General features: G+C 43.9%; 1 protein-coding gene across 1 annotated transcript in view; it reads left to right on the forward strand.

Moving 5' to 3' along the window:
- Positions 1 to 18,010, forward strand: part of GALNT14 (polypeptide N-acetylgalactosaminyltransferase 14) — a 210,468-nt gene that overhangs the window by 105,017 nt on the left and 87,441 nt on the right. The window lies entirely within an intron of this gene.

Raw genomic sequence — 18,010 nt, forward strand, 5'->3', positions numbered from 1 at the left:
TGTCTGTTGTGGGGAGGGGAAGGGAAAGGAGTTTGTAAGCCGCTCTGAGACTCCAAGTGAAGGACGGGGTATAAATCCAATCTCCTCCTCCTCCTCCTCCTCCTCCTACTGCATCTTCAGCTAATGGGGGATGCATTTTTGTTTTGTTGATCTACACAGTATCTAGGATAATATAAATTAATGGTTTCATTAAAAGCTTAGTGATTTTCTTTATATGTCTACCCGGGTGGAAAGACTCTTCTTCTTCTTCTTTCTCCCAATGAAAAATAATCACTTTTAAAATAACCTTTTTGTTGGGTTGCTGGGCAAATCCACAACTCAAGTTGACTGAATCCTCCATGGTTCCCCAGGAAAACCTCAGTCAACTTAAGCATAGTATATGCTGGGTCTGAACGTTAACTTTGCTTGACCTTGGTTGAACTGTGCCTAAAGTGATCTCTTGGAGTGTAGGTGCATGTGTACATGTTTTGCTTTACTGCCATAGGAGGTATGGTCGGGACAGTGCTATATGACATGTGAGAGACAGCACAGCATCCTACTTAAATCCAGTGTGATAGGAGACCTCTTTAAAATGTGCAGATGTGCCTAAGGAGTAATCAAATCTTGACTTCATTGTTGTCAGCTAAAGTCCCTTCAGGATCAAACATCTACTTCTGCATAAACTTGACAGGAGACAGCAAATAGTCAGAGGGACTTAGAAAAGAGAGACTGGGTTCTCTTCCTTTTTCTGCATTGCTGTTGAGCAAAATAAGCAGTTATTACCCTTTTCTCATTTACTGTTCAGTTTCTAATAAGCAGAGAATAATGCTTGTTAATATCACACCAGTTCTGGGATGTTCATCACAGTCATTTCTGTGTAGCACTTGAAAACCATATAGAAACACACAGTTTTATTAATCAAATGGTTTCATTTCTACCAACATAGAGAAAATGATCCAAGATGTTATAGATGTCATAGGATAGAGATTTGTTAGATCTAATTAAGCCAAGCATTTGCAGAGTGCAGGAAAAATAGATCAGTCAGAGGACAGGGCAAATTAGCCTGCAAAGACTTAAGATGCGGACGGGATCTGAGCTGGGTTTTAAAACACGTGTGTGAGAGTGTGAGTGAGTGAATAAGAGAGACTCTGTCTCGACTAATGCCTTTCAAATGGCCATGTGGGAAATGAACCTACTCTTTTTAAAGCTTTGCAGGATAGACTTGAGAGTCATTGTAATAGTTTTTTTAAAGGCTAGTATTAATGCATGCCGGTCGGACTGAGTTTTGTGAGGTTTATTTTCAAGAATATATAAGAGTGGTCAGGGGTGCCAAAATGTGATGTTGGAAGATCCATGATCAAATATTCTGTGGGGTTTTTTTCCTAAATACAGAGAAGCAGCCATGGGAGCTGCAGTGTGCTAGAGGGAAGGATTCAGCCTTTTTCCTCATGCCATTTTCGCAAACCCCTCCCCAAGCTACTGTTTACTCCTCAGAGGGTGTGTTCAGACGGGGCATTTACACCGGTATAAACTGCTGCGGTTCCAACCGGTGCAATTTGATCCGGAAGAAACGCGATCACACTCACCTCCTGACTGCGCAGCACATTGCGATATGCCCGTTCACACTACTGACGCACAGCAGCGCACGTCGGTGGGTTTTTATTTTATTTTTTTTACATTTTGCACATGCGCATAGGCCGCCATCAACAGAGTTGAGATCTTCGCGCAGGCGCAGAACACCCCGTCCTGAAAAGCGTCCCCTGAAGCAAAGACTTCCCTTTAAACTTTTACAGTGAAAAGGGCCTCTGTGAGGTCCCGGACTCGTCCGCAGCCTAAAACTAAGCATCTTTTTTTTAAAACAAATGCCGGGGCGAAGCTTTGCCCAAGCGCACATCGAGGAGGCTTAAAAAAAATAGCGGCCGAAAAGTGGAAGCCTGAGGCTTCCGAATGGAAGTGGCTCTACACCGGCGGAGAGCGATCAGACAGGGATAGTGCGGTTGGAACCGGTGCACTCAGGATACCACCACTTGGGGACCTAGTAGCAGAATACAACGGTTAAAGGCTGTTTGCAGTGGTTAGGGACGGAAGGCAGATGTTCACCGTGTGCTCGCCCGTAAGTACACCGATTCCAACCGGCATCTATACTGGCATAAATGCCCCATCTGAACGCACCCAGAGAGAAGCAAAAAGTATGCCTTGCTCATGCTCAACAGCCCTGATCTGAAACGAGTCTTCTCACTTTTTATACTTTAAAAGGTCATGGGAGATCTATTCAAAGAGCTCCCAAAGTCGCACTTTGGTTGACCCTTGGCATAAAACTAATATAGAGTATTCAGCATTATAATGAAGTAGAGAAAGACTGGTGAGGGGAGATGTGACAAGGTAATTGGAGAAATGAAGGGTTATATTATCAGACTATAGTCGTTTCACCCCCTGTCACATGGTATCAGTTCCAGTTGTTACCAGCTAAATTCACAAAAGCAACACTGATAAAATCACTCTGTAGTTTCTAAATGGACAGTGTAAATGGATTGCTGAAAGTGGGAAACTTTCCATTAGGAGCCATCAAAAGCTAGTACTGGGACAGGAGCCCTTGAAGCTATATGGTAAGCCATTTTGGAGCTACCGAGTCAGAAAGGTCATTGGATTATGGTTGACTTTGCAAGCTCCAGGATGATTCCACTGACCCAGGCAACCTATTGGCTTCCCCAGATTGGGAAACATTTGTGCAAACTTCAGGTGAGGCCATGCCTGGTTTTGTGTGACTTTTGTGCCTGTTTGCTGAATGCAGGATTTCCTTCAGTAGGCACTTTGTTTCCCTCTTAAGGCTGGGTATGAGCCAGCATTTGATACTTCCAGGCTCTGTAGGTTGGATCCCATGGAGGATTTCTGCAGAAGGAAAGGAAAGCGGATTTTAATTGATTCCCCACCTCCTACCGCAGATCTTCCATGCCCCCATCTTCCTGCTCCTGGGGGGTTTCCTGTTCTCCAGGAACAACAGTTCAGGAGGCATTTGGGGCTGGGGGGAGGCAAGAAAAGTCTACCCCATCGAATGAAGTCCCTTCCATCAGTGAGAATGTCGCTTGAGATCCAGGCTATAAGGCTGGGTCCCATGGATCTCTTCCTTCAGCAGAGGTGCTTTTCTCTGGTGCAAGAAGCCTTCCATTGATGCAATAGCATCTTATGTCAGGGGAAGAGTCCTTTCGCCAGCGGAAAGTGTCAATTGCCAGAAGGGCCACTAGGTGAAACTGTATTCAGGCCAGTATCTACAGAACTGAAGGACAGCTGTCTTTCTAATATTCAGCAGCAGAGTACAGAGCTGCAGCAGAGAGGCCCAGGATGTAGACAGTAGCTTGTTAGCTCGTAACTTGCATGATGATTCCTCCTTAGAGTGAGTCCTGAGCAAAGTTTAACTGTTACTGAAGCCAAGCAGAGTTAGTATAAGTAAGGAAGAGAAGGGCTTTGTGTCCATGACTTTTGAGAGACCTGTGAGTAGGAATGCCACTCTCCGGGGGGGGGGATTCAGCGATTTTTGGGGCTGCCCCCAGATGCTGACCAGCTGGCCAGCAGAGGAAAGCCCCACCTCCAGCAGTTGTCCGCGGCCCCGCTTTAAAAGAGCAGGCACCGCTCGCACCTGCCTTACAAGTGGTAAGCTCGCCGCTTGCAGGGTGAGCGCGAGTGGCCCCCACTTTAAAAGAGAGGGGACCACCTGCGCCTGCCCTACAAGCAGTGAACTCCCTTTAAATGGTTGGGGGAAAGCGGGAGGGGGCATGCACACATGACACTGTGTCCCTGACGTGATGTCGTTACTCTTTGTGATATCATCGCATCAGGGATGGCCCTGCCCCCTCTTGGCACACACCCCAAATCTCCCCCCTTGTTGTTGGAGATCTCTGGTAGGCATTGCAAAGCCTGTTTGTTTACCAGGATTTTTGCCAGATGTCCCTCACCAGTTAGACTAGGACTTTGACCCACTTGTCTCGTGGGGCATGAGAATGGGACAGCTGTAATCTCGATTAGGCTTAAATAGAGCATTTTCTGTGGCCTGCAGCCCCTGGTAGAATCGTAATGTCGTCTCAGCGTCTACATCTCTTCCTATGTACCGCTAGATGCTTCATTAAGCTTTAGAAGTGTCAAGGCATGGGCCTCTTCCTGATCCTAAGAACTAGGAAGTCATGGTGAGTCTTCTGATAAAATGATTTACCTGTGAATTTTAAGACTCGGTTTATTACGATCATTAAAGACCAGTGAAATGATTTTGAAATGAATCCAACACAGGAGAAGGAATTGGTACTAGTTCAAGAAATCTAGTGGTTTTACATCGTCATGTGCCACAGGAAGTGGGTGATAATGAGGAAATGGGCGAGAATAACATCTTATAAAGATAAAGGAATTCAGCTCTGGAAATGTCAGCGTTGCATATGTGTTGTGGGTTTCTGAGGAAGGAACATTAAGCACACTTATTAGGAAAAAAAAAAAGCTGAACTAAATGCATCTTCATTCCAAGTACACATGCATATGCTTTGGCTTCAAGCATTTATTCAGGATTGCACATGTAAAATATAAAAAAATAGGAAGTCAGGCAATCTAACAGAACTCTCCTGCACCTGCTGTATGGTCAGAAGGATAGTGGTTTACCACACGCTATTCTAGCTTTTGCTGTCAATGACATTGGGCTTGGTATAAATCAGCATTGTAAGGGTGATGTCAGTGGTTCTTGATGCCAGTTTCTATCAATAGCACTAACTGGTGTACCTGGATTGCAGCAATTAAAGCACTAGTTAACCATCATCAGAGCCGCTTGGATGTACCTCAAGAATCCAGGTAGGGCTTGTCCACCTGAACCTCCTGATTTATTCTTACACACTCTCTTAGATGATCAACCCTGTCTCTTGGTTTGCGAGCAATGGAAAAGTGGTCTTCTTTACTCCCAGATATGTTTGCCTTGACTTGATATTCTCCTACTCCTGTTCACACCAGGGTTTAATTGCGTGGGGATGTGGGACTTGGGTTTTTGTTTTTTGCATGTGCCTCAAATGTTGTTTATGTGCAAATATCACCTTGGTTAAAGCCAATGAATCTAAATTTGTGCATGTTATTCTAATTTTGGGTTAAGAACAGTTTACTGCGGTTGCTCTACACTAACAAAAAACAAGCACCCACACAACACCTGAAGCGCTTCCATTATAATTTTTTTTAACACAGAGACACAACAGTGAGATGTGTATGTATATATGAAAGAGTGGCCATGAGGCAGCTTTCTGTTTTACAGGAAAGAACTTTATATTCAGTACTTAGTAGATTCAAGATGTACGTAGGGATTAAATGCTACTTTTAGAAAGCCTGCAGTGAAAATTAGGCATCTCCTCAATCCCCTGTAGGAAAGCCTAGCCAAGAGTGAACTAGCAAATGAAAAAATGGCCATGTGCCCAGACCTCTCCATAGCTCATCCAGAGAAACTCAGAGGTTGTCCTTGAAAACATAATCTCCATGCAGACCAAGAGAGCTTCACAGCTAATTGTCCTTTGTAATTGTCGTTCAGCATACAAATGATACCAAAGAAGTCTAATCATTATAAAGGCAGATCCTTGCAAAACTGCAGCTGTTCTCTAAGGCAGAAAGAAAAACTGGGCTTATAGATCCTATGTCTGCAGAAGACCCACTAGATCACCTAGTCTGACAGCTTCAAGACCAGCACTCTGTACTTGCTTCCATATAACCTACCCTATACATTCAGATCTGAAGGGAATGTCCTGTGCCATACGGACATCTGAGACTGCCGTGCTGACTCAGACCATTGGTCCTTCAAGAACAGTATTATCTACTGTGACTACTAGCATCATTATGTCTGAGACTCCAGATACTTTGGTATGCAGGCAGGGCCTCTATGGAGGGCCGGTCAGCATGCTTCTGTTTCAGGAATGCTACAGACCCCAGGCTGTTCCGAGCTCCAATTTGCTGTAGTCTGATTCAGCTGTGCAAAGAAAGAGGATTTTATACCCTATTTGGTGCTTTAAAACCAGGAGTTCATACTCCTCAAATGAGCATTCAAACCCCTTAGTTATGTCACCGTGCCTGTGAGCTCTCAGTAGAGGCCAGAAGATGCGGCTGGAGGCCTTCCAGTGAGTGATGCCAACTTTTAAATTCTTGCTAACACACCACAACTGTGGTGGCTCAAGTGGTTAAGACGCTGAACTACAGGCTGTGGAAGGTCAGTAGTTCAGCAGTTCGAGACCTGGGTGCCGCATGATGGCGTGAGCTCCCATCTCTAGTTCCAGCTCCTGCCAGCCTAGCAGTTCAAAAGCAAGAAATTGCAAGGAGATAAATAGGTACCACTTTGGTGGGAAGGTAACAGCGTTCCGTGCCCCTTGGTGTTTAGTCATGCCGGCCACATGACCACGGAAACGTCTTCGGACAGTGCTGGCTCTTCGGCTTTGAAACGGAGATGAGCACCGAACCCTAGAGTTGGATTCGACTGGCTTTCGAGCAAGGGAACCTTTACCTTTAACACACAAATAAGGGCAGGGCTCTGACATTCATAGGTCTTCTATGACATCCAGGTCTGTAGTTCAGATCTTTACTGGTGTATCTTCAACAAAGGAATTTGCATTGGGTACTGTCTAGGGTTCCGACCTACCAGACCAAGCCTTAAGTATATGTGCAGGACTCATGCCTACTAGCCTTAACAGAACAGAACAGAATGGGCAGTGACGCTCAAAGATCTAAGACTTCCCTGCTATGTGAGATCATTCATCTGAAAACGCAGGATATTGAACCTGAGATCTCCAGCATGTCAGTTTTAATTATTAATATGTGGCCATTCCTATAAAATATTCTATCCACTTATGGCAGGAGTATTGCATTGTAGAACTGTGGTTATGAACTTTTTCCTCAGGAAAGATCCACAAATCTTACTTCTCTTAGATGTCAAGAGTTAAGAAAATACATGTTTGTTATTTCAGCACACCTTCCTTTAAATAGCCCGTTTTTAAAAAAAACAAAAAACAGAACAAAACCTGGCTCTGTTTTGATTTTGACAATATGATACATGTCATTTGTAGGATTTGTGAATAATTGTTCTGTTAGTGTGACATTTTAATTTTCTGTTAATTTTAATCTTGTTTCGAAAGCCAGTTTGGGTAGAATGGCTGGGTGTAATATTTTTAACATGATAAAAATGAAACATCTAAGGAATTCTAAGGTAGGAAAAGGCCAAAGGTTACTAGGTCAAACTGCATTGCCTCAAAAGAGGCTTATCCAATCCCATCCCAGATTAACCCCACTTAATTGAGACCAAAATATGCTGCAGCAGAGATCAGGCATGACCAACAGCTCTTTACACACAACACTAAGTGTGTTGAAATCAGCACTTAGGGAAGAGGAGCAGGCATGAGCCTATGTGCATAGATTCCCTCCATGTGATCAAGAACACTGCTTTTTTGAACATTCCCAATCGTACGGAGGGTGGCTGTGCACATACAATTCCTTCGTGCATAGCTTCCTTGCTAATTGGTCAGAGATCATGTCGGTAGGGAGCAGGCCCAGAGTACTCCTACTCCCCCTGGTGGTGATTATGGAAATTACTGTCAAGTCGCAGCTGACATGGTGACGCTGAAGGGTTTTTAAGGCAAGAGGCATTCAGAGATGGTTTGCCATTGCCTGCCTCTGCATAGCAACCCTGGATTTCCTTGGTGGTCTCCCATCCAAATACTACCCAGGGCCAATCCTGTGCAGTTTCTGAGCTCTGCCTAGCCTGGGCCATCCAGGTAAGGGCATTCCTCCCATGTGTACTGATTTCAGCATGTGCAGTGTCATGTACTGCACCATCACAGTGACTGCAGAGGAAATAGATACAGATGATTCAAGCAAATGAGGCCAGCCTTGCACTATAGACAGGGACAATTGAAATGCCCTTGGAGTAGTAGCCTGTGTCGATGAGGAGCTTTCACAGCAAAGGGCTTGAAGAATACGCTGAGGGTACCTGATGTTCTTCAGTCTCTGCAGTTTAGAAGGGAAAACCCCAACTATGCCATTATGAGGCAGGCATGGCTTTCAGACATGACAGCCAGTGTGGGAGGGAAGTTAGGGTGTTAAATTTGGATTTTAGAGCGTCAAGTTCAAATCCACACTTAGCTCCAAAACTTATTTTAATCCAGTCACTGTCTCACTGTCTGTTGTAGTTTATGGAGATATTAGAAGGATAAAGGGGAGAAGTATGTCACCTTGACCCCTTTGGGATAAAAATGTATTAAACAGAAAGAACAGATATTACAAATAAATAATTTTTGTTAAATCTTGAATAAATGGGTACATTTTTGATTGCTGTAGAATGATGCATTTGTATTTTCATGTTTTTTCTGATACTAAATTGAATTGGTTTCAGATGCTTTCTGTTGGTGTTTTTAGTGCTTAAGTGTTATTATTACTGCTTATTTGTATTCATTTTACTGATTATGACTATTTACTGATTTTATATCAGGAAAGTTATGGCTGTGAGGTCCACATGTGTTAAGTCGCTCACTTAACAAAGCGGTCGGAGAGTGATTCAGCAAGAACACAACTTTATTCTTCAACTCGAACACAACTCCAACAGAGATCAACATCTGATAGCCAGAACAGCCTTTACATTGCAGCTGTCCTGCTTTTAAACATTCCCGGCTAATGTAGCCACACCCACTGTACAAATACCAACCAATAAGGTTGTTCACATAAGGACCAAACACAGACGTTCCCGCTCAGGGAGCTTGCTTGAAAGTGATTGGTTAGGTGCTTCCTGGGCTAGTAACACGATTGGATGGATTTGGATCCTAGCCCAGGACGAAGCTTTACATTACATTCCAATTAGATGTTTCACAACATATCATGCATTCATGGCAGCTTTGAATACACTACAACATGTATAACTCAAATAAATTAATTCATTATCTTCTTTTCCTTTTGTGTAATTTAATTAATTAAAATGGCAGTCAAAGCACAAGGATGAAATGCAACCTTTCCTCAAAGATAATGTTGATGTGACATAAATCCACCCTGATTCTGCCAAACTGTGCTAACCCAAAGGATAGGAGCACCTCTATTTTCATGAGGGGAGGGATACTTCCTGATTCCAGATGGAGTCCCTGAGGCATCAAAATAAAAATCCTTACCCCATCATAAATGTATTTGCTTCTTCCTAAATCCAGTGAGACTTCCTGCTCACTCCAAAAATGTTCTAGGAGAAAAAGCAGCCAGCACAAAGCTGTCTAAATAATATAAAAGGCAGAGAGCAGAAGGTACTAAGGCTGATCAAGTGCCAGAGGCATTTGCAGTGTCTGTGAGTCAGCCCCGTAGCTAGGGAATTCTTTGGGAGGGGGCCTTGGGGGGGCCCGCCAGCTAATTAAATGGAAGTACAGTGCAGGTGGTAAGTTGGAGCACTTTGAGGGCAGCCCTGGAGGGAGGGGGCCCAGAAGAAACACAAGGGGGGCCGGGCCCCGTGGGCCCCATGTTAGCTACGGGCCTGCTGTGAGTGAATATGAAGCAATATACTACTTCCAGATTACTTAAAATGATGAACTCTGACCTGTGCCACAGAGGAAAGGAGTACAAGAAGACTGTGTTCTACAATCCACTTTACCATATTCCCAAACCAAAATTACATTTGAGGTTAAAAAAAAAATCCATCTAAATATCTTGTATGATGGTCAAATGAGAACAAGTGCTCCATTTCCTTTCATTTTACTCTTATCTTCCTGAGTAGAGCAGACAATTGCCTCCATCCACTAGGGATTTGTGGAAGCTACAAGGCCTGATTCAGATGTTACAACCAGGAGAGGGGAGAAGAATCCTGAGTGGTTCACACTCACTCTTTCTACTGCTTTCCTCTGTTCTGTCGGAAGTCAGACTGTGTACATCTGCCCAGGGGTCACCTCTTGCCATGAGATGTGGACAACAGCTCTTTGCATGGAATTGTCTACAAAATACATCATAATGGGACACACGGTTTACAAACAGCCAAGTGTTCTGGCTCATTTTCGTTTGTGTGCTTTAAGAAGATCTAGAAAGAGGCTGGTGGGGGTTTTTTTGTTTTTGTTTTAATCCACGAGAGCAGAAGCTTCAAAAGGCCCATTGACTGGCAGTCATTCAGGCTGGGAAAAGCTGGTGTATATGATACTGTAGGCAAAATGCCCAGCTCCCCATTGGATTACTGGCCTCAGGGCAAAACTGGGGGTGGGGGGCTGGTGCCAAGCTGGGCAGCAAGAAAAAACAACAACCCAGAGGCTTGGCACGCCAGCATGGAGTCTCAAGCAAGCAACAAGATGAAAGCATGAGAACAATTAATGACAGAACAAAGGATGATCTTGAATGTGCTTACCAACACAGAAAGGATTGTTTCAACTGCATTGTTATGATTTTGCAGCTCTTCTCGGTGTATTTAAAAATGGGTTGCAATCCCTATTTCCATGTATCTCTCAGCAAATCTATGAAATAGAGGCGGTGCCTTTTTAAGGCCACCTAGTCAGTGTCAATTCAAAAATTTAAAAAGTGAGGAAAGAGGAAGTAAGTAGGACTCATGAATCTTAGAGCACTGCCTGTGAGGTACAGATATTCAGGTTGTAACCTTTGCAGAAGCCCTAGACGTTTCCATACATTCATGCTGGTTTGAGTTACATGGTATCATGGGAAGATGAGCCATGTAAATGACAATATGTACATCTGTTTGGGGGAAGAGGCACACTCTCCATTTACCCTTGCAGGGAAAGTTCCCACAGACACTGTTGGCCAGGAACAAACAGAGCTAAGACTTAGCAGCTCTGCCAGCCCCTTAGAAGCCCCTTGGCTTGGATTCTTCAGCAGCAGTAATGATCACCGTCAGCTCAGCGACTGCCTCTTCTCACATAGCTTACCGAAGGAGTCAGTGGATGAGTCAACACCTCTCAGGGGTGCCATACTTGCTTCTGTGCTATTTTCAGTTCCCTGACTACCCATGCTTTGGAGAAGTCTCTGGTTAGGAGACTGGAAATCTGGGTGAGGGCAGGTTTCATCCATAGACTATCTAATCCGAATTATCCCTGTATATTAGCTAGAAATATGAAAGCGTGGTACTGTGTCTAGGATTTTGCGTGCTCCCTTTGGATGGGGACAAAATGGATAGAAAGGCTCCAGTCAGATGTCTTGTAAGTAATTGCAGCATTGGTGGAAGCAGTTTTTCTTTTTAAATTAAAAAAAAAATTGTATTAAATTAATATGGGCCTAGAGGCCACATGTTCATTATAATTTCCCACATTTTGTTATGCCTTCTCCCAGAACTTTTCTGGTCTTTTTTGTTTGCTTAGTAGAGAATTTTCCCCTGTGAGGGAGAACAACTATGCCTCCTCTTCCTGCTCTTCAGGATTTAGGATTGGCCCTGCTTGTGTCAAAAAGAAAGAACAACCAATTCTGACTCAGGGGGCAGGGATCAGGGTGTGTGTGATAAAACTCTCCCTCTCCAGGGATCTGGATGCATTTCCCTGGGATCAGTTAGCAGGGTGGCTGCTGCCCACAGGATGAATGCCCTCATGGCTGGGGGAGCAAGGGCCATGCCAGCACCCTATCCTAGAGGGGGGCACATAGGTTATGTGAAGGAATAAGTTCAGGTGCGTCAGAGAACTTTTATTGCTTTTCTTTGTCTGGTAAACTTTATCCTGAAAGAGTGATTATTTTTTGTTCCTTTTGACTTTTTCTATGTTTAAACAAAACTTACTGAAGTTCTTTATAGGCCTCACATGGTGACTGCTCTAGACAATAACAGGAACTCTGCCGGGGGAACTGGGGGACCGGGGAAACTGGGCCCTTCTTAAGTAAAGGCAGACCCTCAAAAAAACCAAACAGGTTGGTAGCAGGGGTTTATTGTCAACCCCTGCCTATCAGTACCCAGTGCTTAAGTGGTATTTTTGGCCACTGTGTGACAGAGTGTTGGACTAGATGGACCTTTGGCCTGATCCAACATTGGTATCCCTTATGTTCTTATGTTCTTATGTTAAGTGGGGCATTTGGAAAGGAAGCAAAAGGGGGGTGAGCGAGGGGGCAAGACAGCCTCCAGACCAGGAAAGAAGCTCTGTGGCTGATCCTCCCAACCCAGGGCCCCTGCATTTGTGGCAACAGCCCTCCCTAATATCTATCTATTTATTTATTTATTTAGACTTATATCCCATCCTCCCCACATTGTAGGCTCAGGGTGGGTACCAACATATAGGTCTACAATAATGCAAATTTGCAATTAAAACAATTCATACGTTACGGTTAAGATCTGCAATTAATGTAGATTTAAAAATAGAAAACATAACAAACTGTTTAAAGTAACTAAAATCACCACAGACTAAAACAAACTAAAGTAATGCCTCAATGGACAATATTGTGGTCCTGTCCGGCTTCTAGGAACTGTGGTAACTGGCGGGGAAGCCAGATCAAATGGATGCCCGCTGCCTCAACAAAAGGCCTGGCAGAAGAGCTCCATCTTGCAGGCCCTGCAGAACTGTAACAGGTCCCCCAGGGCCCTGATCTCATAGGGTAGAGCTCATTCCACCAGGCAGGGGCCAGAGCCAAAAAGGCCCTGGCTCTAGTCTTGTCTGTGTGGGAGCTGTTGATGCCAAGGTATGGGGTTTTCTTCCTGTGTGTGTCCTGTTGGTTGTGTGTTTAGAGAACTGTTCCCCAAGCATGCGAGATGTGGGTTCCAGTTCGGCTGAACAGCCTCTTGCTGGAAAAGGGGGAGCTCTGTTTTCTTTCCAGCATCACACTTGATTGGATCTGGATCTACAGCTCTTGTATACCGCATGGGGGGGAGGGCTTTCCACACTGAGCTCTTGGAGGTGCTGACAGGATGTTGTTGCCCTAGTGCCGGCATCTCTCTTGCCTGCAAAAAAGGCTAGTTCTCTTTAGTCCCTCACCCCATCCCTGAGGTTCAAACCCTTGTCCAGGGTTCCATCTGCCAAATGAGCTGCAGAGGCATGAGAGTGAGGTGGCTAGATTGGACCTGTTACTTTGCCTGCATGTGCATCTGGTAAAAGGAGATATGCTTGTAGGAGAGACTTGGACTCACATCTGGGGAGCTGTGTGGCATGTGTTTTTTCCAGCTGCTGGTCATGCCACAGTCCTCCTTACAGCGGGAGTGGATGTTGTATTCCTCCCCCTCCCTTGTGAATTTCATGTGGATATATATATATATCCCTTTGCTGATTGGACATAGGATACTGACTGGCAGTCAAATATGGCATTGGGAGGTGTAGGGTATGGCTGTGAAGCTAGTAAAGGCATCATTCCTATTCATAAGCATGTCTTGCTGAAAGCAGGGACCTTTCCCCATGTATTCTAGTCCCCGGGCATTGAAGAACTTTGCAGGAACTGTGCTGCACTGCAGCTCAAATGACTTTGATTAAAAGTGCAAAAATAAGCCAGGTGTTACTCTGAAACTGTATAATTAGCGCTTTCTGCTGACTACTTCTTTCCTCTGTTTTATTTTTTCCCCCTAACCCGTGGCCACATAATTTAGATTTTTTTTTTTGCTAATCATCTCTCTGAATGAGGAAGCCTGTAACCCTGCACATGCTTTTACCTTTTTGATGTTCACATAAGAGAACGCTTGAATTTCAAAGAGCTTGGTGGGTATGTGAGAGAAAGATGCAGAAGCTGCCATGTAATCAACGCTCATTGATGGTTATTCTTGGTGCGATCTCTCTCTCCCCCTTTCCTACATAATTAGCCATTTGGAGATGTTAGAGCACTTCATTTCAGCCGGCGTTTTTTTCCTTCTCTTGGTCTCTTTCTGATTCAGTATCTGTAACCTCTGACATGGTGGCATTTCAGGTTATTGTTGGCTCCCCCCACCCCAGATCTTAATGTGTTGCCATGGAGAGAAATGAGTTTCATAAACAGGCACAGTCCAACATCTGGAATTGCTTTTCAATATCAGCAAATATTAAGGGGATGATGAAATTCCATAAAAGCCCAGGGCATTGATCCATTGACATTTCCTTCAGTGTAAAGCTTGGTTGAAATGCAGCTCTTAGGCATTTCAGTGAGACTTGTGTACTTCTATTATTATTATTGTTACCATTATTAGTATAAGTAATATTTTACATATTTCTTGTCTTGCTTTTCTCCCCAGTGTGAACCCAATGCAATATAAATAAATCTAAACAAAATACAGTGTAAAGAAAGAAGCAAAAACTAAAGGCACACTAAAATCCTGTGCTGGCCTGATGCCCTCTGACTAGACCATCGAGACCTCTGGCCATGGGCTAAGAACCCGGTGACAAGAGCCTTTCAACTCTTGCCCTTCAGCCTGCACCCAAGGGCTTGTGCCTCTGTCCTCACCCAGGCTTTAAGGGCCTATGAGAGAAAGGAGGCAAAGATCTTCCCAGAATCCCCCCTCCCCCACTTTTATATTTTCAGCCAAAATGTGTTCCCAAAGCAGCTCACAGTATTAAACAAGTACCCCACAGCTCACATACAAGAAAGATCTTCCATTAAACGTGAGAGGTTATTAGATGAGGCTTCTTTAGGAGTGAGTTCTACAAACTGGTTCCATCCCAGAGAAGGCCTTTTCCCTCAAGTCAGGCCGAAGGTCTCTCAGTGGATGAAGAGAGAATGTACTGCTGCATTTTGTGAGTCTGTGATCCTATTTTTGTTTTTATGTTGTCTATGCAGAACTGATTTATTCATTTAAATCATTTACACTCACCCATTCAAAAAAAGAATTCTTCAAGATGGCTTTCAAAAATGTAAAAGAAGTATAAAATCATACTAAAAGAAGTACTGAAAAAAACATTGCACAGGAATAAAGCAGTCAGAAAGGGGATAATAACATGTAGCAGATCAAAGAAACACTCATAGACAAGAATCTGAATTAAAAGCCAGGCAAATGCCATTATGTGGGACTGAAATGCAGCATAGAAATTTATTTATTTATTTATTTATTTGCCATATTTTTTTTAAAAAACCCCGAAATTAGTGCACTCAGGGCAGCTTTCACAATAGTACAAAAGAAGAAAAATGCAAAACAAAACAATCTCACATCAAACATTAACACCATTATATATATATTATAACCACTCAGATCAATTTTAACAACTGACAGACATCATAAAAAGCAGAAGAAACAATAAAAACAAGAACAAAACCATGGCACTAAAAATTACAATATTTATAGCACCCCTCAAAGGCCCTCTGGAAAACAGGGGTATGTATCCTGATTCCCATCCAAGAACTTCATGCAGCAGGCTCTCTCTCCCCCCTTCTCTTTTCTCCCTCCCTCTCTCCTTTTCTAAAGTGTTAATGTATACTGTACAGCATGCACAGGTATTCTAAACCCTTACCTTCCTATTGTTAAAAATGTTTCTGTTTTGAGCAGGAGTGTTTATATGTCTGTCTGAGAGGTCAGTCCATCTGTTTATCAGTAATTAATCTCTACCAGTCCATGTATTCATCTAAAAGACATACTATTATTCTGCTAAGAATGTACCCCTTCAGAAGGCATGTTGGGTGTCATGGGACTGAATGCTTTCCTAGATCCAGTGCTCCCAACACATGTAAATCTAGACACACAGTAGGTAGCACAGCTGGGAGAAGGACCTTTGTTCCTGACTGTTAATCCACTTTCCACATGCAAGGAGTTTTTAATATGGGAGTCATGGGCCTATTATGCACGGATGTTTTGCCTCACTTTCACTGTGTGTAATGTATCCATCTCAGGCCACGTGCGTGGCCACTTCACCATGCGGTCATGCGGCGTAGCTTCGCGCACAGTAACAATGGGACAAGCGAATCCTAGCCGGCGCCTATTGGCAGGCTAGGCTCCCGGCCGAGAGCCTATGGAACTCTCGGCCACTGTAAATAGCCAATCACTTGTGTGTGGGTGTGTTTTGGGTGTGGGGTTGTTGCACATATAAACCAGCCTGCGAGCTGGTTAGTTTGTCTTGTTCTGAACCTTTAATAAAGTCTTAGAGCTGAATCACTGCTTTAGTCTAAGGACTTTTCACTGGCGACGATGATGGGATTCTACCTCCCATGAAACACGACCCGGACGCGGATTCGAGCATCGCATCAAGCCCCGACACCAAGACCACCACCTCTCAACAACAAGCCTTTATTACGGTCATAGACCAGTATAATAGAAGACAGATAAGTACAGATAAGGGAGCAATAAAATTATAAAATATTATGGCATCTAAAATTATAAATAAGAATCTAAAAGTGTTAAAATACAGACATGATAAAATCAATATTAAGATCAGAAATTAGATTTAGGCCTATCTGTACTTTATTTCTTTCCTAGTTAAGGCTCTGCAAAGATGTGGGGAGGATCAGGATGCTTGGGGGGCTGTGTGGCTGAAGGAGGGGGAGCGGAGGGGGGTTGTCAGGGGACTGAGTCATTTATGACTCTTGGATAGGCTGGGCTTCTTGAGGTTTCTCCCCCTCTGATTTTTGCCCCCCTTCCATCTATCACAGCTGCAGAAAACGGCAGTGGTGGGGAGATTGGTGGGCTGTCCCCCCCGATAGCCTTCTGAGAAACAATCCATTTCAAAAGAAAAATCAATTTGCCCATTGTTTCTCTGGCCATTACCTCTTCCAACCAGATGTGCACAGATGTAAGAGTCCTTCTGCGGGCAGCTCAAGAAGAGTTTGCCTGCTCATGAAGGACTCCCCCCACAGTCCCATTTTTCACAGTGGCCGATGACACAGCAGAGAATCCCCTAGTGCTTGGCAATATGGAAAAAAGGGCTTCCCAACTGCTTGTCTGCTATTTCAGAAAAAGTGTGTTCAGTTTCAACAGTGGGTTTTCCCCCTTTGCTACTGTGCAGCTGTGATAGGGCAATTGAGTAAATTTTTTAAAAACTTTGGATGCCACCTGCAAGTCACAAGTGATGTTCCACCCCAATTTAGAAAAGGTGTTTTTTTTGAATTGTAGCTGCAGAATGAATATACACGGAGGAAAAATAATGGTGCATAAGGTGGGAACAGAATCTGGAGTCAAGCTTAAAGGCTTACTGCTTGGAAAATCTGCAGTAAGCTGTGCATGCATAATGGGCCATGGGGAAGTTTTCAGACATGCATTCCTATAACTTATGCTGCAGTGATTCTCCAGAGGGCTGTCACATTTTTTCCTAAGCATCTGAACCAATTTGAGCTCCTCAGAGCTGTGGTTTCCAGCCTTCGTAGTATGGTGACCAATAAGTCCCTATTTATTTGGTATGGTAACCCACTTTTTAAAAAGACCTGCTGAAAAGTACTGAGACTTACTAGTGATTTCAGCTCTCATACTTTTATTTCAGGAAAGAACAAGACAACTTTCCCCGTTCGCAGGCCGGCTTATATGTACAACAATCCCCACTCCCAAACACACACACACCCCACACCAGTGATAGGCTATTTACAGTGGCCGAGAGTTTCATGGGCTCTCGGCCAGGAGCCTAGCCCTCTGATTGGCACGGGCTAGGATCTGCAAGGGCCATTGTCCCTGGCAGCGAAGCTCGGAAGCTTCGCACGACTGCATGGAGACTAGCCTTGCACGCGGTCGGAGATGAATACATTACACCTGCACAAATCAATAGAACTGCAAAATCCACTTTCACAGGCTTTGTGATCCACAGGTTGGGAAATGCTGCCTTAGATGATGTGGGCTGCTGTGTAATACCACATGGAATACCATGGTCTGTATACATCAATGTAGATGTAATCTGTTAGCAGTTCTGCTTCAGTTAAGCTTTGCAGAAACTGGTCTGGATCACTGAGTTATTGAAAAAATGCCTTCCTTCCCACTCTGGAATCTAAGGGGAGAAAACAACGCTTAGTGATAGCCCATATGCTTTGTGTGCATGAGGTTTCAGTTTCCAGCCTTGGCATCTAAAGTTGAAAGGATCTTGGGTAGCAGAGCTAGAGATGTCACTGAAACTAATATTCCCTGAACTTCTGTAACTCAGAATGCCTGATCATCAATACAGAAGTAAGCATTATACCTTCAAATGAAGTTCTGGCTGGGATTGTGTATCTGAGCCTGGTAAAATTGACCCTCTTTCCC

This window comes from Gekko japonicus, unplaced genomic scaffold, assembly GCF_001447785.1.
Source record: "Gekko japonicus isolate JY-2015 unplaced genomic scaffold, Gekko_japonicus_V1.1 scaffold1392, whole genome shotgun sequence".
Taxonomy (NCBI): domain Eukaryota; kingdom Metazoa; phylum Chordata; class Lepidosauria; order Squamata; family Gekkonidae; genus Gekko; species Gekko japonicus.